This window comes from Pelobates fuscus, chromosome 5 (assembly GCF_036172605.1).
Source record: "Pelobates fuscus isolate aPelFus1 chromosome 5, aPelFus1.pri, whole genome shotgun sequence".
NCBI lineage: Eukaryota > Metazoa > Chordata > Amphibia > Anura > Pelobatidae > Pelobates > Pelobates fuscus.
In genome coordinates this window covers 27,754,111-27,777,391 of record NC_086321.1, presented here as the reverse complement: position 1 = coordinate 27,777,391, position 23,281 = coordinate 27,754,111, and positions in this window count along the sequence as shown.

Genomic DNA, 23,281 nt, shown 5'->3' with positions numbered 1-23,281 from the left:
GACAGACATACACCATGACACAGACACACACCATGACACAGACAGTCTATGACACAGACACACACACCATGACAGACAGACACACAACATGACACAGAAAGTCCATGACACAGACACACACACACCATGACAGACACACACACACACACACACACCATGACAGACAGACACACACACACACACACATAAACAGTATACACAGGATTACCTTATATGGATAGGCAATAAGGGACTAGGAGAGAATGGAATGTGGTTTCAGGTCTTGCACATGCTCAGTACATTTGGTTACTGAAACTTGACTACATGTAGCTTAGAAACAAATACCTGTACTTGTATTTACCACGTGAAGATTTTAGGCCTAGTAATGTTTGGGCCTATCTGAGACCCCGTCACACACTTTCAAGACCATGTTTGGACAATCTCAATTTCCTTACCTTATCTTTTGCTACAGCACTAGCCTTCACCCTACAGTTAAAGACTAATTTCTCTGCCAAGGCTTAGTTCAATACACAGACTTGGGCTCTCTTATTACCCTATAACCACACTTTTAACTTTTGTTTGGCAAACTGCATGCTAGCAAGGTTTGCAAAGATTGGGCAAAACCATTAAGGCTCAAACAATATCAAGTGGAATAGACTGTCCAAATGTTATTCTGGTATTGTTGAGTATGCAAATTTTAATGTTACAATATCTAGATTTTAAAAATCAGTATCCAGAAAGCTGTTCCTTTAAGAAAGACAGGCTTTATGGGTTAGTGGCATCAGCACAGGAACCCAAAAAATCTTGGAGAATAGTTTTTTATATAAAAAAAAGTTTTTATAAAACACTGGTTTTGAGTAACCCTTACTGAATTGATCTGCCCCCCGTTAGCCTAATCCTCCTCTATATGACCCATTTTTCACAGAACTGAAATTAGCCACAGAATTCCTAATAATGGAGTTACACCTCCAGCAACTATGGAGTTAATCTCAAATTGAAACACTGTACATACAGACTCCAGGCACCAGGACCACTTCAAATTACTGAAAAGTCCAGCCATTGTTAACGAGAACGGTTTGCGATACATTGATGTTACCTGGCAGTCAATGAGAGTGGACTGAAATGCGCATGCGTGAATAACAATGACTTTACTGTAGTAGTCAGTGGGGGTGCTAGACGCTGTTGAGCAAACATGTGTCTTGTATCGCTGTTGCATTCAAAATGACTGAGCGAGTAGAGCCACGAATCTGCGTCATATTTTGCCATAAGCTTAAATATAGCAGGACATACTGGTAAAATATTTTATAAATAAATAAACAAATTCCTCCACAGAAACTATTCAGATGATTCAGTAGACTTTTAAGTACGTTGCAATGAAAAGTGTGGCACGAACGCAGATGGTCGAAAATCTGTATTACCTCAATGTTCTTCGTAATTTTGAGTGATATCTAACTGATGAATTCTGGCATTTTATTACCTTGTCATTCAGATGATTGATGAGTTAGATAAGTGTGCTATAATGCAGGTTTGATTCCTGACATTTGCAGGTTTGATTCCTGACAGAGTAGATTCAGCCTTCCACCATTCTAAGAGTCATAGAATGAGCAACAGTGAGTTGGGCAATTGTACCATAAATCTATCATTTACATATTTAAACGAAAATAAAATATTTCTTGTAATATAGCTTCATTGTGAACTATTTTGCGGTGCTGCTCCACACTGCAAGGGTGGGCTAGAATACACAATTAATATAAGTGTTTTATTATTTTTATTTATTTTGTGTAATCTTTTATTATCTTTGATACAGTTTATTTTAATTTTGGTAAATTATGTAATTGCTGTCAATGATTTGTCAAATTTTAAGATTTTTTTCAAAATCCAGATTATAATTGGATACATAAATGCTTCAGCTTATTTTACTTTTTGGAAATAAATATATTTTCTGGGTCAAGTTTTAATCATGGAAAATGTTTAATTACTAACATTGAAACGAATGTTTGGATCCGCTGAGAGTTGCAAGTCCTCAAACCTATTAAATGGCAGGATCGTATGTAAATTATCAGAGGCTCCAACTAGAATGCTAGAGATATATATTAAAAAAAATACAGACATTAAATGGACACTATAGTCACCAAAACAACTCTAGCTTAATTAGGCAGTTTTGATGTATAGATCATGGCCCTGCAGTATCACTGCTCAATTCTGTGTCATTTAGAAGTTAAATCACTTTGTTTATGCAGCCCTTGTCACACCTGCCCTGGCTGTGACTGACACAGCCTGCATTAAAAAATTGCTTCATTTTCAAGTTAACTTAATTGAGAAGTTTTCATCTCCTACTCTGTACATTGTACTTAAAATCACAGACAGGAAGCTCCTGCAGGGTCTATGTGACCGAGGAATTCCAGCACTCCACCAGACACCATAAGCACTGCAGACCCCACTTCCAGCGATGCAGTAGTGCCGGGGTCTCGCCATCCTTCACCCACCCTGGGCCAAGACCGGGATCCAGCTTCCAATGGGCAGACCTCTCTTACTCCCAGAGAGCGTAGCAGGAACAGCTCTTATAAGAGCTAGTGATTATAATTCCTGGGGAGTATATTGATATAGCAATCCCCAGGATAGATACAGCCATTTCCCCCACACATGAGATGAGACATTGATTCATTGCTTTCTTATGGGGAAATCCTAATGTGTGCGATTAGGTTCCCCAATGACACTGACGTCGAAGGAAGCGGAAAGTGATCCAGCAGCAATGACGTTTTCAATCTCCCCTTATTTCTACCTTTCCCTCCTCTTCTTTTTCTATGGTAGACCCACTGATCAAAATTCATTGTTAATGAAGTATAACTGAAACTAGAACAAGGCGCAAAGTTTATTAATCCTATAGAAAACAAATACAAATTTCAAGCCACAAAAAACAACAACCTCTTTTCTCTCTCCAACCACAACCACTATCGCCTACCTCTGTCCCACTAAAGCCAATCACAGAGTGCGCATGCACATGGTTAGCCTTTTATACCATCCATTGATACTGTGTCAACAATTTATAAAGGACTCCTTTTTTACTGCTCTACATTTAAGTCAAAAATAGGCGAAGACAAGAACAGTATCTGTAGGAGCTGACATTAATAGTGGTAGCCCATTACACATGATTTTTTTTTGCCAGTTTTTAATAATAAAATCGACTTATGTATGATATTTAATAAAAATACTGGAAATTAGCCCAGTGTTGGGGAAATGTTGCGGCATTTCAGAATAAGCCTTCGAAATTTCCTTATCACACGACCGAATACCTTCTAACACTAAAAGTATAGAAGACATTAGAGTGCGCTAGGAAGGTCAAACAATGCCCAACAAATAGTTGGGTGTTATCTTGGGCTTATTTTGAGGGATAAACTCTACTTAATAAAGTGGATTATTCCAAGAAAACCAAGGCTTAGTCAATTTTGCAGTATTTGGAATAAGATGCTAAAGTATGTCTTCACTAATAGTAGAATAAGTGTGTAGTTGCATGCATCCCAACTTTACATTTCAAATTTGACAGTCCCTATTTTAGGCCCAAAACCTTCTGTCCTACTTTTTTAGACTAATGTCCCTCTTTTCTAGGAGCTCCATATTGTCTGAGTGTATAACAGAGCTCCATAGCAATAATACCCACAGTTATCTATCTTTAAACTACAATAAATGTGTTTAGAAATCACAGTGTAAATAACATACATTCTTGTACTAAATTAAATTTTAGGTGCATAAATTATTACTAGTAAGTCATCTAAAATTCCTCTGAATAGCCCCACCTCTGGCCACACCTAGTGGCAGAACTACCAGGGTCGCAAAAGTCGCAACTATGACCAGGCCCTGTGGTTCCGCTTGTCAGGGACAGGCGGCTTAGTTTACTTAGTTTGCTAGCCTGCGGTTGCCCTGCTCCACTCGTTAGCCAGGACCCTGAGGTCCAGTTGTGATATGTGACACTCTGCACCCCTTCAAGTAACATTCGATTGACTTTAATCTTCCTGATGTGAACTGGAAAACCAAAACAGCTGCTTGTGCCAGGAGCACACCTATTCTAAACTCCCTACTGGGATTGTCTCTAAAACAAGTCATTGAGGAGCCAACTCGTAAGGCGGCCATACTAGATTTAGTGTTAACAAATGGAGATTTGGTATCCGATATTACTGTAGGTGAAAGTTTAGGATCCAGTGATCATCAGTCAGTGTGGTTTAATATAAGAACAGTGACTGAGTCACACCACACAAAAACAAAAGTTTTAGACTTTAAAAAACAAACTTTTCTAAAATTAGAATATGTGTAAAGGAGTCATTATCAGACTGGAACAATTTAAATGGAGACCAGGAGAAATTGGAATATTTAAAAGTTAGACTACTGGAAGAAACAGAAAATTCCATTAGGTTTGTCAGGAAGAGCAGAAAAATTAAGAAACCGCTGTGGTACTCTGCAGAAATGTCCAAAATAGTAAAAAACAAAAAAGTTAGCATGTGACAAAACGCCTTTTGTCACTGGATGGTTAGGTGACAAGCTGCCCTTTTCCCCTGGCTGTTGGAAGAGCCTGATTGCCAGCCTCCTTCCGCATGACTATGGCCCCTGGGAGATTGGGCCCTTTAAAAACATTATTTGGGCTAATGGATTTATATTGTGCTGCTGCATTGTGGCTTATGGACTTGTATTGGACCATGCTGGCCCTTTAAGAACCGTCTGGGGACATATTGAGACTTTGTGTGACAATGCCCCTTTAAGACGGTGTCCCCAGTGTCCCCAGACTTAGTTAAAATATTTTGTTTATTGCTTTTTCCACTTGGTTCAGTAAATGGGGCTTACTGAACCAAGTACCACACAGGCGCACCACCCAGAAGTGGAAGTGTGCAGGCAATTTACCTCCCAGGCTGGGAGGTTACTTCAGGTTAATTGCCGACCGCTGGGTGGCCGCAGTTCGTGCAAACGAACACGTGGCGGCGGCCATCTTTGTTCATTCGAACGAGGTCAGCAGTATGTCAGAGGCGGCTCTCTAATTAGGCGATTTAGGCGGCCGCCTAAGGCCTCGCGCTGATGGGGGCCTCGCGGCCGCCTAAATCGCCTTAGGGCAATGTGACAGGTCAGGTCCTCGGTCAGAGACCGAGGACCCGACACAGGAGGGGGCCCGGCGGCTTGCCCTTAATGCCGCCGGGTGCGAGGCCCCTCCTATGCCTGCCCGGGAGAGAGCCAGCCTGTCTGCAGCTCCGCCGAGTGCAGAGCTGCAGACTGAGTGGGTCTCGCGATCTCACCCAATCAGAGCGTTGCCGCGGGTTACCACGGCAACGCTCTGACTGACTGAGATCGCGAGACTAAACTCACCACGTGGTCTGCAGCTCTGCACCCGGCGGAGCTGCAGACTGTAAAGGGAGCCCACTGGACCACCAGGGAAACAGCCTGGCCGCCCACTGGACCACCAGGGAAACATAAGGTACCCTCTGCCCCAGCCACCCCACCACCCACAGCCACCCCACCACCCTTTGCCCCAGCCACCCACAGCCACCCCACCTCTGCCCCAGCCACCCTCTGCCCCAGCCACCCCACCACCCTCTGCCCCAGCCACCCCACCACCCACAGCCACCCCACCACCCTCTGCCCCAGCCACCCCACCAGCCACCCCACCACCCACAGCCACCCCACCACCCTCTGCCCCAGCCACCCCACCACCTGTGCCCCAGCCACCCACAGCCACCCCACCTCTGCCCCAGCCACCCCACCACCCTCTGCCCCAGCCACCCCACTACCTGTGCCCCAGCCACCCACAGCCACCCCACCTCTGCCCCAGCCACCCCACCACCCTCTGCCCCAGCCACCCCACCACCCACCCCACCACCTGTGCCCCAGCCACCCACAGCCACCCCACCTCTGCCCCAGCCACCCCACCACCCTCTGCCCCAGCCACCTCACCAGCCACCCCACCACCCTCTGCCCCAGCCACCCCACCACCCTCTGCCCCAGCCACCCCACCACCCACAGCCACCCCACCACCCTCTGCCCCAGCCACCCCACCACCCACAGCCACCCCATCACCCTCTGCCCCAGCCACCCCACCACCCACAGCAACCCCACCACCCTCTGCCCCACCCACCCCACCACCTCTGCCCCAGCCACCCACAGCCACCCCACCTCTGCCCCACCCACCCTCTGCCCCAGCCACCCCACCACCCTCCTGCCCCAGCCACCCTACTACCCCAGCCACCCTACTGCCCCAGCCACCCTACTGCCCCAGCCACCCTACCACCCTCTGCCCCAGAAACCCTACCACCCTCTGCCCTCCTACCACCCCACTACCCTGTCACTGTCCCCCTACCACCCTCTGCCCCAGCCACGCTACCACCCTCTGCCCCAGCCACCCTACCGCCCCAGCCACCCTACCACCCTCTGCCCCAGAAACCCTACCACCCTTTGCCCCAGCCACCCTACCACCCTCTGCCCTCCTACCACCCCACTACCCTGTCACTGTCCTCCTACCACCCTCCTGCCCCAGCCACCCTACCACCCTCCTGCCCCAGCCACCCTACCACCCTCCTGCCCAAGCCACCCTACTACCCCAGCCACCCTACTGCCCCAGCCACCCTACCACCCTCTGCCCCAGAAATCCTACTACCCTCTGCCCTCCTACCACCCCACTACCCTGTCACTGTCCCCCTACCACCCTCTGCCCCAGCCACGCTACCACCCTCTGCCCCAGCCACCCTACCACCCTCTGCCCCAGCCACCCTACCGCCCCAGCCACCCTACCACCCTCTGCCCCAGAAACCCTACCACCCTCTGCCCCAGAAACCCTACCAGCCTCTGCCCCAGCCACCCTACCACCCTCTGCCCTCCTACCACCCCACTACCCTGTCACTGTCCTCCTACCACCCTCTGCCCCAGCCACCCTACCACCCTCTGCCCCAGCCACCCTACCGCCCCAGCCACCCTACCACCCTCTGCCTCAGAAACCCTACCAGCCTCTGCCCCAGCCACCCTACCACCCTCTGCCCTCCTACCACCCTCTGCCCCAGCCACCTACCACCCTCTGCCCCAGCCACCTTACCACCCTCTGCCCCAGCCACGATACCACCCTCTGCCACAGCCACCCTACCACCCTCTGCAACAGCACCTTATACACACAATGCAAACCCTATTTTTAACTTTAGATGTTAGTGGGGGCCTCATGTTTGAGTTTCGCCTAAGGCCTCACAAAGTCTAGAGCCGCCACTGCAGTATGTGTAGCCAAATTCATGGAACTGAAATCGGCTACACATTTCACCGAACACTGCTGACCCTTACCTTCTCCTGCACTGAGTTTTCAGCTGCAGAGACTAAGTCCCGTTCGAATATTCAAACGGCCCCGTTCGTGCATTCGAATGGGACTTAGTCATTTTTCTGTGTAAAATAGACCGACCGCACAGCCCAATTCTATGAAACTGTTTTGGGCAGGAAAATGTGCTGGCGGTCGGTCATAAAGGATAGTGTTGTCTCGAACCCGAAATTTTCGGTTCGCGAACGGCGAACGCGAACTTCCGCAAATGTTCGCGAACGGGCGAACCGTGCGAACCGCCATAGACTTCAATGGACAGGCGAATTTTAAAACACACAGGGACTCTTTCTGGCCACAATAGTGATGGAAAAGTTGTTTCAAGGGGACTAACACCTGGACTGTGGCATGCCGGAGGGGGATCCATGGCAAAACTCCCATGGAAAATTACATAATTGATGCAGAGTCTGGTTTTAATCCATAAAGGGCATAAATCACCTAACATTACTAAATTGTTTGGAATAACGTGCTTTAAAACATCAGGTATGATGTTGTATCGATCAGGTAGTGTAAGGGTTACGCCCGCTTCACAGTGACAGACCAAACTCCCCGTTTAACGCACCGCAAACAGTCCTCTATATACAGAGTAAACATGGCTCCCTCTATATACAGAGTAACATGGCTCCCTCTGTATACTGTGTAAACATGGCTCCCCTCTATATACAGTGTAAACATGGCTCCCTCTATATACAGAGTAACATGGCTCCCTCTATATACAGAGTAACATGGCTCCCTCTATATACAGTGTAACATGGCTCCCTCTATATACAGAGTAACATGGCTCCCCTCTATATACAGTGTAAACATGGTTCCCTCTATATACAGTGTAAACATGGCTCCTCTCTATATACAGAGTAACATGGCTTCCCTCTATATACCGTGTAAACATGGCTCCCTCTATATACAGAATAACATGGCTTCCCTCTATATACCGTGTAAACATGGCTCCCCTCTGTATATAGAGGGAGCCATGTTACTCTGTATATAGAGGGAGCCATGTTTCCACTGTATATAGTGTAACATGGCTCCCCTCTATATACAGAGTAACATGGCTCCCCTCTATATACAGAGTAACATGGCTCCCCTCTATATACAGTGTAAACATGGCTCCTCTCTATATACAGAGTAACATGGCTCCCCTCTATACAGGGGCGTACCTGGAGCATTTGGCACCCGGGGCGGATCCTTTATTTGGCACCCCCCTCCCCAACTTTGAAATGTAAAAACAGCTGCAATTTTTTTTAAATGTATGTTTATGCAGTGTGTGTATATTGTGTGTATAGTGAGTGTGTATAGTGAGTGTGTATAGTGTGTACAGTGTGTGTATATTGTGTGTATAGTGAGTGTGTATAGTGTGTGTATAGTGTGTATAGTGTGTGCAGTGTGTGTATAGAGTGTGTATAGTGTGTGTATGCAGTGTGTGTAGTGTGTGTGTATAGTGTGTGCATAGTGTATGCAGTGTGTGCATAGTGTGTACAGTGTGTGTGTATATTGTGTGTAATGTGTGCAGTGTGTGCAGTGTGTGCAGTGTGTATGTAGTGTGTGTGTATAGTGTGTGCATAGTGTATGCAGTGTGTGCATAGTGTGTACAGTGTGTGTGTAGTGTGTGTAGTGTGTGTAGTGTGTGTAGTGTGTGTAGTGTGTGTAGTGTGTGTAGTGTGTGTAGTGTGTGTATGCAGTGTGTGTATAGTGTGTATAGTGTGTATGCAGTGTGTGTATAGTTAGTGCAGTGTGTGTATAGTGTGTATAGTGTGTATGCAGTGTGTGTATAGTGTGTATAGTGTGTATGCAGTGTGTGTATAGTTAGTGCAGTGTGTGTATAGTGTATGCAGTGTGTGTATAGTGTGTGTATAGAGTGTGCAGTGTGTGTATAGTGTGTGCAGTGTGTATGTGGTGTGTGTAGTGTGTGTATAGTGTGTGCAGTGTGTATGTGGTGTGTGTAGTGTGTGTATGCAGTGTGTGTAGTGTGTGTGTGCATAGTGTGTACAGTGTGTGTATAGTGTGTACAGTGTGTGTGTATATTGTGTGTATAGTGTGTGCAGTGTGTGTATAGTGTGTATGCAGTGTGTGTCCCCAAGCCCCTAGTCACACAACCAAATAAAAAAGCCCCTACCTACCCCCCTCACCCTAAAAAATAGTGAAGGGGGAATAAAATTACTACCCTGTAAAGTAAAATTCAACTTACTATTCAACGTCTTCTTCTTCTAAAATCTTCATTTTTTTAGTCCCAAAAAAGGCCAAATAAAAAGACATCATACCCGTCGAACTTAAAAATAAAATAAAAAACCCGAGCACAAAAAAAAATTAATCCATCTTCACCCATGGAGGGCTCCGTGTCAGTGTTTATCAGGGATCCTTAGGATAGGTGCCAATCCATATCTGCCAAGTGACCCTATGTAGGGGGAACAGTCCCTATTCTGCTCTGTGTCAGTGTCTGGAGGGAGTATCTGCAGTAACACAGAGTGTCTGGGGGGAGTATCTGCAGTAACACAGGGTGTCTGGAGGGAGTATCTGCAGTAACACAGAGTGTCTGGGGGTAGTATCTACTTGTAACATTTATATGCACTAAAAAAAAAAAATAATAAATTGAAAAAAAAATAAAAAATGGTTGCAGCTTCCGAATTAATCTAAAATGGATGCTGTCCAGTAGGTGGGAGGGTCTGCTAGGGAGGGTGTGCTGCTGATTGGCTGTAATGTGTCTGCTGACTGTGAGGTACAGGGTCAAAGTTTACTCAATGATGACGAATAGGGGGCGGACCGAACACCGCATGTGTTCGCCCGCGGTGGCGGACGCGAACATGCTATGTTCGCCGGGAACTATTCGCCAGCGAACAGTTCGGTACATCACTAATAAAGGACATCCACCTAACTTTTTATGTACTGGAGGGATTTGTATGATTGTTGGTTATGTTTATATTTAAAGTATGCTGATTCTGAATATGTATGTGAATATGATGCATATTTTTAAAGTTATAGTATATGTATATGTTATGTATTTTTCCTGCGATAAATTACATTAACCCATTGTGTTCAGTAATTATATCACAGGCAGAGGGGAGGGATTGTATGTGTGTGCTGGGTGTGTTTTACGGTTTGCCTGTAAATGATTGGCTGTATTGTGGCCCACCCTGTGGGATGGCCCCTTGCATGGGGACTTGCATAAAAGCCAGTGTATGGTCATTAAAAGTTCAGATCATCTTGGACCTTCATAAGGTTTCGGCTCATGTTTGGGGGATTGGAGAACTACACTCTGGGGATTGCTATAATCGCTATACTCCCCAGGGTATAATCACTAAGCTCTACTAAGAGCTGGTTCTTGTTCCTGCTCTCTGGAATTCGGAGAGGTTGACCTACTGGAAGCTGAACCCTGGTCTTGGGTCCAGAGTGGGTGGAGACGGCGAGACCCCAACCAAGCTGCGGTGGTTCGTGGGGTCTGCAGTTGTTATAGTGTCTGGCGGAGTGCTTGGAGTCCTCGGGAAGCACTAGGAGCATCCATAAATGGAAGGTATCCGGTCGGGGTGCCAGCGGTTCCGTTACATAGCATTTAGTAGTTTAAAAAAAAAAAAAACAGAGTGAGGAAGACAGACAGATCTTTAAGATTAGGCAGAAAGAGGCTAAGCAAGTTATAAGAGCCTCCAAAGCACACACAGAAGAGATAATAGCACAGTCAGTTAAAAGGGGGATAAAACATTTTTTAGATACATAAATGAGAAAAGGAAAGTAAAACATGGATTAGTTAGATAAAAAACAAAAGAAGGAAGGTATGTAGAAGAGGATAAAGGTCTAGCTGACTGCCTCAATGAATATTTTTGTTCAGTATTTACAGATGAAAAAGAAGGAAAGGGACCTTAGTTAGGAAAAAGGACAAATTAGTCATTTGTTAAATGTGAGTTTACAGAGGAAGAGGTTCTATTTCAACTGTCAAAAGTAAAGACAAATAAGTCAATGGGGCCTGATGAAATACACCCAAAGTTATTAATATAGCTTAGTGGTGTACTAGCAAAACCATTTACGGATTTATTTAACCAATCATTGTTAACAGGAGTAATCCCAGAAGATTGGAAATTGGCAAAAGTTGTGCCCATTCGCAAGAAAGGTAATAGGGAGGAGTAAGGCAACTACAGGCCAGTAAGCCTTACTTCAGTAGTGGGGAAAGTAATGGAAACCATGTTAAAGGATAGGATTGTTGAACATCTAAATCACATGGATTTCAATATCAGAGACAACATGGGTTTACTTCAGGGAGATCATGCCAAACTAATCTTATTGATTTTTTTGATTGGGTAACTAAAATATTAGATCAGGGTGGTGCAGTAGACATTGCTTACCTAGATTTCAGTAAGGCTTTTGACACTGTTGCACATAGCAAGCTCATCAATAAACTGCAATCTTTAAGTTTGGATTCCAATATTGTTGAATGGGTTAGACAGTGGCTGAGTGACAGGCAACAGAGGGTTGTAGTCAATGGAGTATATTCGAAGCATGGTCTAGTTGCCAGCGGGGTACCTCAGGGATCTGTACTTGGACTCTTTAATATTTTTAAAGGTCTTGATGATAAGGTATGTCTTTTTGCTGATGATACTAAAATTTGCAACAGGGTTGATGTTCCAGGAGGGATAAACCAAATGACAAATGATTTAGGTAAACTAGAAAAATGGTCAGAGTTGTGGCAACTGACATTTAATGTGGATAAGTGCAAGATAATGCATCTTGGACGTAAAAACCCAAGGGCAGAATATAGAATATTTGATACCCTACTAACCTCAACATCTGAGGAAAGGGAGTTAGGAGTAATTATTTTATGATAGCAGAATGCTTGGTTGTATAGGGAGAGGTATTAGCAGTAGAAAGAGGGAAGTGCTCATGCCATTGTTCAGAACACTGGTGAGACCTCACTTGGAGTATTGTACACAGTACTGGAGACCGTATCTTCAGAAGGATATTGATACTTTGGAAAGAGTCCAGAGAAGGGCTACTAAACTGGTTCATAGATTGCAGGATAAAACTTATCAGGAAAGGTTAAAGGATCTTAACATGTATAGCTTGGAGGAAAGACGAGACAGGGGGGATATAATAGAAACATTTAAATACATAAAGGGAATTAACACAGTAAAGGACGAGACTATATTTAAAAGAAGGAAAACTACCACAACAAGAGGACATAGTCTTAAATTAGAGGGGCAAAGGTTTAAAAATAATATCAGGAAGTATTACTTTACTGAGAGGGTAGTGGACTCATGGAGTAGCCTTCCAGCTAAAGTGGTAGAGGTTAACACAGTGAGGGAGTTTGAGCATGTGTGCGATAGGCATAAGGCTATCCTAGCTATAAGATAAGGCCAGGGACTAATGAAAGTATTTTTAAAAAAATTGGGCAGACTAGATGGGCCAATGGTTCTTATCTGCCGTCTCATTCTATGTTTGTATGTATCTATGTTAATAAGACTTTATCAAGAGGCATCTGATAAACTGAAGTGTAAGCCACCCTTAGAAGTACCCACTGACAATCGTACAGTCCCCACTCCATGTTTCCATTTGTAACTTTACAAACCTGGAATAGTCACATTTACTGATAACATTTACACCACAGTGTAAGTCACAGTGTAAGTCTTTTTGTGAGTTAGATTAATCAGTTATTACTTTTTTCAGTTTTTTTTTTTTTATCTCTGCTCACATTACTGGGACTGACACATCCAGTTTTAAAAAAGGAAATTAAAAAGTAGAGAAGAATGAGATATTGAGGAACTTTGCCAATATCCACATGAGGGAGGTGGTCTGGCCATAAAACAAAAATGTTACATGACAGTAAGAAAATATTGGAACATCAGACATCACTGTTTGATGATGGAATAATCTAAAAAACATTTCAGAATTGATTGTGGAATTAGTGATGCATAAAAGTCTGGAACATTTGTTTTAATTATTTTGTTTTCTTATTAAAATGTAGAGCAAGGACTTAAAATGTTGAAAATGCCCAAGTAGTCATTAATAATCTAATTTTAATACTAGGATACCAGGAGACCCATTTTGTACATCAGGAGTCTTTTTTGTCCCTTTGGTATTGTAGCCCATGGACCAGCGAAACTTAGTGGAATAGGGCCTTGACAGAGCTTGGAGGCGGGCATTCAGAGTTAGTGTGTTTGGATTGGCTAGTTATCTGGGATGTGCAGGCTGATACATATAGGGCAGCCATTTTAAAATGTTCCCATTCTAATACTTTCTCACTGACCTTGTTGTTGTCCCTCCCACCCTCCCTGATTTTGTGTTAGGTTTGAAGTTATCATCTGTCTGGTCACAGCGATGGGGGACTAGATAGGTAAGTTGGGGGTGGAATGAGTTGTTATTAGGGATTTGTCATACCTCCTCGCGGCCCACACTGCTCCAGTCCCGCCGTCCGCTCTGCTACTCCAGGCTCTGCTGGCTTCCAACTGACAGCGCACATGCGCGCCCGACTGGGTGCCCGCGCGCGACCAGGGATGCACGCATGCACGCGCGGTTTGCCGCTGAAATTTTAAAGCGATACTACCACTATTGCATGAACCCTGGTAACCCTTTTATAATCTCTCCTATTCTCTTCCCTAGCCTATCAGAGCTCTCTTAGCCCTATATATACCACCCTCCTACATCACTTCCTTGCCCTGTCATGTAGCCCGAGAGTACGTTCTGTATACTTGTGTGTTTCCTGGTATCTGACTTCGGCTTGTCTCTGGTTATCCGTAATTTCTGGCTTCCTTGACCCTTGGCTTTGTTTCTCGTTTATTCTCCCTTCTCCTGTCCTGACCTTGGCTCGTCTGATTATTCTGTTACTCTCCTTACTTTTCTTCACGTTAAGTAGGCCGCTTTAAGGACCGGTAATACGTCTAGCTTGGGTTGCCTGTTAGTCCTACAGTTAGCGTGTTGGGGAACTTAACCTTGACATTACGACAGGGCCATGGACCCTGCAAACTTGGGACAACAAATGGCAGCCTGTGAATGCAGAATGGAGGGTTTGGATCATAGAATGGAGCACTGCAAACTATCCTTACAAGAACAGCACATCTCCAGCAAGAAGGAGAAGGGGCTGGCGCTCAAAGCACTGTATCTTTACCATCCACGCCTCATTCTAATTCCATTCACTTAACCCCGCCTCCCCGTTACTCCGGGGATCCGTCTTTATGCAGAGATTTTTTGAACCAAGTGGGAGTACATTTTGTCTTTTCCCACCGATAGATCCAAAATAGCTTTTATTATGAATCTGTTAGATGGAAGAGCCTTTGCCTGGATAAATCCTCTATGGGAGAGGGATGATGCCATCATATATGATCTTGATCTATTACTAAGAACTTTTAAAAACGTATTCAACCCTCCGGGTAGGAAAAGATTAGCCGCAAAGGCCTTATTGAAATTAAAACAGGGTTCCAGATCAGTGGCCGACTACGCCATTGAATTCCGTACCTTAGCTTCTGAACTTACCTGGAACAATAGTGCCCTGACAGCTGTCTTCTTTGAGGGTCTTCCAGAATCATTACAAGATGAGGTGGCACCCAGAGATTTACCAGAAGACATTGAAGAGTTAATTCAATACATGTCAGATATAGACATAAGAGTTAGACAGAAACTTCTCCATTTAGAGAGGCAAAGAAGGGTTCTAGGAAGAATCACGCACCATCCTAGGCTAACTGAACTCTCTGCCTTACCAGCACCTTATTCTGATCCTGAACCCATGCAGTTGGGTACAACCCAACTTTCAGAGGTTGAAAAAACGTAACCTCCTACATACAGGTTTCTTATGCCTGTAACCCTTTCTTGGGGAAAGGTGTGTCATCAAGCTATGGCCCTTATTGATTCTGGTTCTGCTGACAACTTCATTGACCAGACGTACTTGTCATCTATTTCTCTTCCTTTTGAGAGGAGAAAAACACCCTTGGCCATTGAGGCCATAGATGGTAGACCTTTAACAGTCCCATATGTGACACATCAAACTAAGACTGTTATCTTGTTAGTAGGGGCTATGCATAGAGAAAACATAATATTCCAAGTCATTTCTTCTCCTTCTTGTTCTCTAGTTCTTGGTCTAACCTGGTTACAGAAACACAATCCTGTTATAGACTGGAGAGAAAGACAGGTATTATCTTGGAGTCCTTCTTGTATGCATACCTACATTAACCAGGTTAACACGCTCTGTTCTCTCAATATTCCTACCTCTCCTCCACTCTCCACTGTTATACCTCCTCAGTATATGGATCTCAAGAAAGTATTTGAAAAGGTGGAGGCCGATCATCTACCCCCTCACAGGTCTTACGATTGTGCCATCAAACTCCTTCCAGGTACTATGCCACCTAAGGGAAGAGTTTACCCTCTATCTCAAATTGAGAATAAAGTAATAGAAAAATATATACAAGAATCCTTAATAAAAAGGATTTATTAGACGTTCTTCCTCCCCTGCAGGGGCCAGTTTCTTTTTTGTTTTGAAAAAAGAGGGGATATTCGCCCCTGCATAGATTATAGGGGACTAAACAGAATTACTATTAAGAATGCTTATCCCATACCATTGATAACAGAGCTTTTTGACCGTCTTCGTGGGTCTAAGCTTTTTACTAAGTTGGATCTAAGAGGTGCATATAATCTTGTTCGCATCAAAGAGGGAGATGAATGGATGACGGCATTCAACACACGAAGTGGTCATTATGAATACACAGTAATGCCCTTCGGTTTGTGTAACACTCCTGCCGTCTTCCAGGATCTCATTAATGATGTCCTTAGAGACTTTTTACATACAGGTGCCATAGTATATCTTGATGATATACTCATCCACTCTCCTGATATTCTAACCCATCACATACAAGTCCGGAAAATACTACAGACACTTCTTGCCAACGGTCTATTTTGTAAACTTGAAAAATGTTTATTCTATCAAACCTCCATACATTTCTTAGGTTACGTGATCTCTGTTAAGGGTTTTCAAATGGATCCTAAAAAACTCTCCTCGATTATTGAATGGCCTTTACCCCTCGGATTAAAATCTATATAAAGATTTATTGGATTCGCAAATTACTATAGACTGTTCATTAAAAACTTTTCTCAGATTATAGCTCCTATTACCACTATGACCAAAAAAGAGCTAATCATATCAATTGGTCTCATGAAGCTAAAACGTCCTTCGTTCGTTTAAAGGAAGCTTTTGTATCAGCTCCAGTCTTGATGCATCTCAACCCCTCTAGACCCTTTATCCTAGAGGTAGATGCCTCCGAATCCGGTGTAGGGGCTGTACTTTCCCAGAGGGCTTCTCCTACGGCTCTGTTACATCCATGCGGGTTCTTTTCTCATAAATTGACACCTGCAGAAAAGAATTACGATATAGGTAATAGAGAATTATTGGCTATAATTCTTGCACTTAAAGAATGGTGTCACTTACTGGAAGGGTCTTCGGTACCTCTCATGATTCTCACTAAGTGACGCTCAAAGGCTTTCTTCCAGACAAGCACGCTGGGCTCTTTTTCTCTCCCGTTTCAACTATCTGATTTCATATCGGCCGGGAAATCGTAACACTAAAGCTGACTCACTGTCCAGACAAGTTGCCACTCTTGATAAGGAGGAAGACATAACTGAACCCATTATACCTCCCGAGAGGATTATTGCTATGACTAGAACAAGAGTCTCATCTCCTTGTTTGTACAAAATCCAAAATGCTCAAGAAGGAGCACCTAGTGATAAACAAGCAGGGAGATATTTCATACCACCTAGACTGAGAGATGAAGTATTTTGTGACTATCATGGTAGTAAGATGGCCGACATATGGGAGTGTCCAAAACTATTGCATTGAATTCCAGACAGTTCTGGTGGCTGTCCCTCAGAAAGGATGTGAAGGCCTATGTATCGTCTTGTAATATATGTTCACAGTCTAAACCTTCTCATCAAGTTCCAGGTGGCCTTCTGCATCCTCTTTCCGTGCCGTCTGTTCCTTGGTCACAACTGTCTATGGATTTTATAGTCGACTTACCATCTTCTAAGGGTTTTACAGTTATATTGGTTGTGGAAGATCACTTTTCTAAAATGGCACACTTCATACCATTAAAAAAGTTACCCTCTTCGGCTGAGTTAGCTAAAATATTTATTAAAGAAATAATAAGATTACACGGTATGCCTGATGTCATCGTGTCAGATAGGGGTTCACAGTTTATCTAGAAATTCTGGTGGGGTTTTTGCAAAGATATGGGTATTGAACTCAACTTTTCCTCTGCCAACCATCCTCAAATTAATGGTGCTGCTGAACGGACTAATCAAAGTCTTGAGCAATATCTCCGTTGTTTTACATCTCAACTCCAGGACAACTGGGCGGACCTTCTTCCTTGGGCTGAGTTTGCTAGAAATAATGCTAACATTCTGCCTCTGGCCACAGTACCTTCTTTGTTACGTATGGTCGTCATCCTAATTTGCTTCCTGCTTCATTCTCTTACAAGGGAATGCCTATTCTGGATGAACACTTATCTTCTATACGTGATACTTGGGAAAAGGTTCAAGCCATCTTGGAGAAGAGTGTACTCTCACAGAAATCTTTTGCCGATAGGCACCGTAGAGCCGCACCTTCCTATCTTCCGGGTGATCGGGTCTGGTTGTCTACTCGAAATATCCGTTTACGTGTCCCTTCCATGAAGCTAGCCTCTAAATATATTGGTCCCTACAGGGTTCTTCGGAGGATCAATCCAGTATCCTATACTTCGGACCTGCCGAAAAACCTATGCATACCCAACGTCTTCCACACCTCACCTCTGAAGCCTCTGGTTTGTAATAGGCACTCCAGATCCCATTCTCGTCCTCCTCCCGTTTTGGTGCATGGTCAGGAGGAGTACGAGGTTCAACACATTCTTGATCCTCGTCTCTCATGTGGGCCACTTCAGTATTTGGTCCATTGGACAGGCTGTGTTCCTGAACGCTCATGGGTCCCTGCTTCAGAGATCCATGCGCCACGGCTTCTTCATGCGTTCCATGCCAGGTTTCCTTCTCGCCCTTCTGGTCTTACTCCTGAAGGGGGGGGTTCTGTCATACCTCCTCGCGTCTAGATTGGGTTGCCTGTTAGTCCTACAGTTAGCGTGTTGGGGAACCTAACCTTGACAGGATTGAATTAATTATGTGGTTTTAAACGTTTGCATGTGGTTTAAAAGTTGGTATGGTATGTTTCGAGCTGGCCTGTGGCTCAGAACGTAGGGGTGTAGTGGTATCTCGGTTTACCCCTACATTTGCTAATTCAGGCAAGTTGGTATGGTAGATTTCTAGCTGGCCTGTGGCTCAGAACCTGGGAGTGTAGTGGTATCTTGGTATACCCCTACATTGGATCATTTGGACAAGCTGGTATGGTAGGTTTCGAGCTGACCTGTGGCTCAGAACCTGGGGGTGTAGTGGTATCTCAGTATATCCCTACATTGGATCATTCGGACAAGTTGGTATGGGAGGTTTCAAGCTGGCCTGTGGCTCAGAGCCTGGGGGTGTAGTGGTATCTCGGTATATCCCTGTCAGGGTACCTGAAGTCTCTGCCTCCGAGAGAGGTAGAGACTTAAACGTTTATCCGTCCGAACGCCAGGTTTCTCCTGTTCCTCGTGGTCGACCCGGTCACATAAACGCCGGCCGTGAGGGAGTCACTTCCTTATGTAGCATGGCGCCCGGAGACCGACGTCATGACGCCAATCCGGAACGACCTGTCACTCAATCCATTGGAGACTAATCAGGACTCGTCGGAGGCGTGTCTATCCCCTCTAGCCAGGGTATTTAAACATACTTCGCCCTGTTGCTCATTGCCCTGTCGTGGTTCTAGCCTGTCTAGTCACACAGTGCTCTGGTGTTTTTCAGTTATCCTTTTGGTTCCGACCCGGCTCGTTTGTCTTACTCTGTTTACCTCTGTTATCCTTGACCCGGCTTGTTCCTCGCTTACCTGTCCTCTCGTTCCCTCGACCTCGGCTTGTCTCTGACCATTCTCTATACTCTCCGTACGTTAGTCCGGCCATTCTAAGGTCCGGTATACGTACCCTGTACCTGTTTGTACTTTGCGTGTTGGATCCCTGTCCCGATCCTGACATTACGACAGGGCCAATGGATCCTGCAGGTACAAACAGTCAGGTTGGTTCCTCTGATTCCAGGTTTGACGCCATGGAACACAGAATGGACCAAATGGCCTTAGCACTACAGGCGTTATTATCTCGTGCTAATAACCCACCAGAGGAGACGCGTCCTACTCCAATTTCCTCTGTAAGTTCAGGCCTAGAGGTAGCCACTGTAGGTGCCTCTTCCCGTATTACCCCACCAGTACGCTATGGTGGTTCACCTGAGAAGTGTCGTGGTTTTTTAAACCAGATCAGTATTCACTTTGAATTGCAACCTCGATCCTATCCTACCGATAGGGCAAAGGTTGGATTTATTATCACCTTACTCATTGAGAAAGCTCTGAGATGGGCCAACCCATTATGGGAGAACGATAACCCGTTGGTATATAATTATAATGCCTTTGTAACTGCCTTTAGAAGAACTTTTGACCCGCCTGGTAGAAAGGTCAATGCAGCCAGATTACTGTTGCGCCTGAGACAGGAGAACCGAACACTAGTGGATTATGCACTAGAGTTCAGGTCTCTGGCGGCAGAAGTCAAGTGGAATGAGCAGGCTTATATGGATGTATTCTTGAACGGGCTATCAGATGTTATCCTTGACGAGGTTGCTACTAGGGAGCTCCCTGAGAATTAAGAGGATTTAATTTCGTTCATTTCTCGTATTGATGAGCGTTTAAGAGAGAGACAGAACACTCGAGAGAGGAACCTGAGACCTGCCTTTAAATTAGCACCCGCATTTCTAAGCCCTGATTCCAATACCCCACTGTTTCCTGAACCTATGTAGATAGGCAATACTCGCCTCTCAGAAGAGGAGAGACAGTACAGGAGAAGGGAGGGATTATGTATGTATTGTGGAGTCAGAGGTCACTTGCGCCTGAATTGTCCCATTCGCTCGGGAAACGCCCGCACCTAAGTTTCTCTAGAGGACAGGCCTTGGGTGTTTCTATTTTGTCCTCTACGCATAATTATAAAGATCACAGGCTTCTGCTACCAGTTTCTTTAACGTGGGAGAAGGGAGTACTAAAGACTATGGCCTTGATAGATTCCGGAGCTGCTGAGAATTTTATCGACCAAGCCTTTGCTACTAAAAACACTATCCCATCCCAGTTAAGAGATACACCCTTGGCCGTTGAGGCCATAGATGGTAGACCGCTACTCGAGCCTGTTATCTCTCGTGAGACTATACCCATTAACCTAACGGTTGGTATCTTACACGAGGAGAACTTATCACTTATGCTCATTTCATCTCCTTCTGTTCCCATAGTCCTGGGGTACCCATGGTTAAAGAGACATAACCCTAATATCGATTGGGAGAGAGGGGAAATACTCTCATGGGGCCAGGGTTGCCAGGAGAGGTGTTTACGCAGGGTATCTCCTTTGGCTGTAATTAACACACCAGACAGTTCTAACCAGTCTACGGGGATACAGATACCCCCTCTGTACCTGGACTTAAAAGCAGTGTTCGACAAGAAGAACGCTGATACACTACCTCCACACAGGACATTTGATTGTAAAATTAATCTATTACCTGGTACCATGCCTCCCAGGGGCAATGTATACCCTCTATCTACTAAAGAGAATTCTGTTTTAGAGGAGTATATTCAGGAGAATTTAGACAAGGGATTCATTAGGAGATCTTCCTCTCCTGCCGGGGCTGGATTTTTTTTTGTAAAAAAGAAGGATGGTTCACTCAGACCTTGTATCGATTACCGAGGTCTGAATAAAATAACCATCAGAAATGCCTATCCTATCCCCTTGATTACCGAGCTCTTTGATCGGCTAAAGGGCTCTAAAATTTTCACCAAGTTGGACCTCAGAGGGGCATACAACTTGGTGAGAATTCAGCAAGGCCACGAGTGGAAGACAGCATTTAATACCCGCTATGGTCATTATGAGTACACGGTCATGCCTTTTGGTCTTTGTAATGCACCTGCAGTTTTTCAAGATTTGATTAACGAAGTTCTTAGGGACTTTCAACATGATTGTGTTATTGTCTACCTGGATGACATACTCATACACTCTAGAGAGATTGAAACCCACCATAGACAAGTCAGAAAGGTATTACACAAACTTCTGCAACACGGTTTATACTGTAAGTTGGAAAAATGCAGTTTTGACCAGACCCAGATAGACTTTCTTGGATACGTGATTTCTGGGGAAGGTTTTAAAATGGACCCTGACAAACTTCAGTCTATTTTAGATTGGCCATTGCCTAAGGGACTCAAGGCTATTCAGAGGTTTATTGGGTTTTCCAATTATTATAGGCGCTTCATTAAGGGTTATTCTTCTATTATTGCGCCCATTACCAATATGACCAAACAGGGCGCGGATACTAAGACGTGGTCTACTGAAGCTCTCGCTGCTTTCAAGAATCTCAAAGAACTTTTTGCTTCTGCTCCGATATTAGTCCATCCTGATACGACTTTGCCGTTTCTACTCGAGGTCGATGCCTCTGAGACAGGAGTAGGTGCGGTTTTGTCACAAAGATTAGGGGTGGACAAACCATTACACCCCTGTGGTTTTTTTTCCAAGAAACTTTCTGGGCCTGAGAGCAGATATGACATCGGAGACAGGGAACTGTTAGCGGTCATTAAAGCTCTAAAGGAGTGGAGACATTTATTGGAGGGGACCTTACACCCTATTACTATTTTGACGGACCACAAGAACTTGTCCTATATTGGGGAGGCTAAGCGTTTGTCCTCTAGGCAAGCTCGTTGGTCCTTATTCCTGACTCACTTCAATTATGTGCTGATTTACAGACCTGGTTCTAAGAACTCTAAAGCCGATGCTTTATCTCGCCAATATGAACCTTTTACTGTACCTGAATCGGTTCTTTCTTCTATAGTTCCGAAATGCAATATTGTTGCCAATACGAATCTCAGGATTTATTCCCCGTTACTGGCCGAGATCATTAAGCTGCAACATCTAGCACCTAAACAGACTCCTGCGGGTCGACATTTCGTTCCTCCTGTTCTTCAACTGGAACTGTTGCAGTGTCTCCATGACAGCAAAGTGGCGGGACATCCTGGTATTCGCAAGACGTATGCTTTGGTCTCTAAAGACTTCTGGTGGCCTGCTTTACGTAGGGATACTAAAGATTTCATCATTGCATGTGAGGTTTGTACTAAAACCAAACAACCCCATACACTCCCATGTGGATTCCTGCACCCCTTAGAGGTTCCAGAGAAACCATGGTCCTGTTTGGCCAAGGACTTTATTGTCGATCTACCTATCTCTAAAAAACAGACTGTTATCCTCACCGTGGTTGACAGATTCACTAAGATGGCTCACTTCATTCCACTGCCTAAACTCCCGTCTTCTCCCGAATTGGCAGAGATTTTCGCTAGGGAGATTTTTCGCCTACATGGGATACCCTCTCAAATTGTATCTGACAGAGGTTCCCAATTTATTTCCCGTTTTTGGAGGTCCTTCTGTTCGCAACTTGGTATCAAATTGAACTTTTCTTCTGCCTATCATCCTCAGTCTAACGGAGCTGCTGAACGTACCAACCAGAAAATTGAACAATATTTACGATGTTTTGTTTCCGAACACCAGGATGATTGGGTCGGTTTGATTCCTTGGGCGGAGTTTGCACACAATAATCTCGTTTGCGATTCTACTCATTCAAGCCCCTTCTTCATGAATTATGGCTTTCATCCGTCTATTCTTCCGTCGGCTTCCCCTTCCCAGGGGGTGCCGTCGGTTGATGTTCATGTTGCCAATTTGAGGAAGTTGTGGGATCAGACTCGACAAATCCTTATGCACAACTCTATGCTGGTTAAGAAACACGCTGATAAACGTAGAAGGGCGGCTCCGGTCTTTGTTCCAGGTGATAGGGTATGGCTGAGCACAAGGAACATCCGTTTAAAAGTGCCTTCCATGAAGTTCGCTCCCCGTTATATTG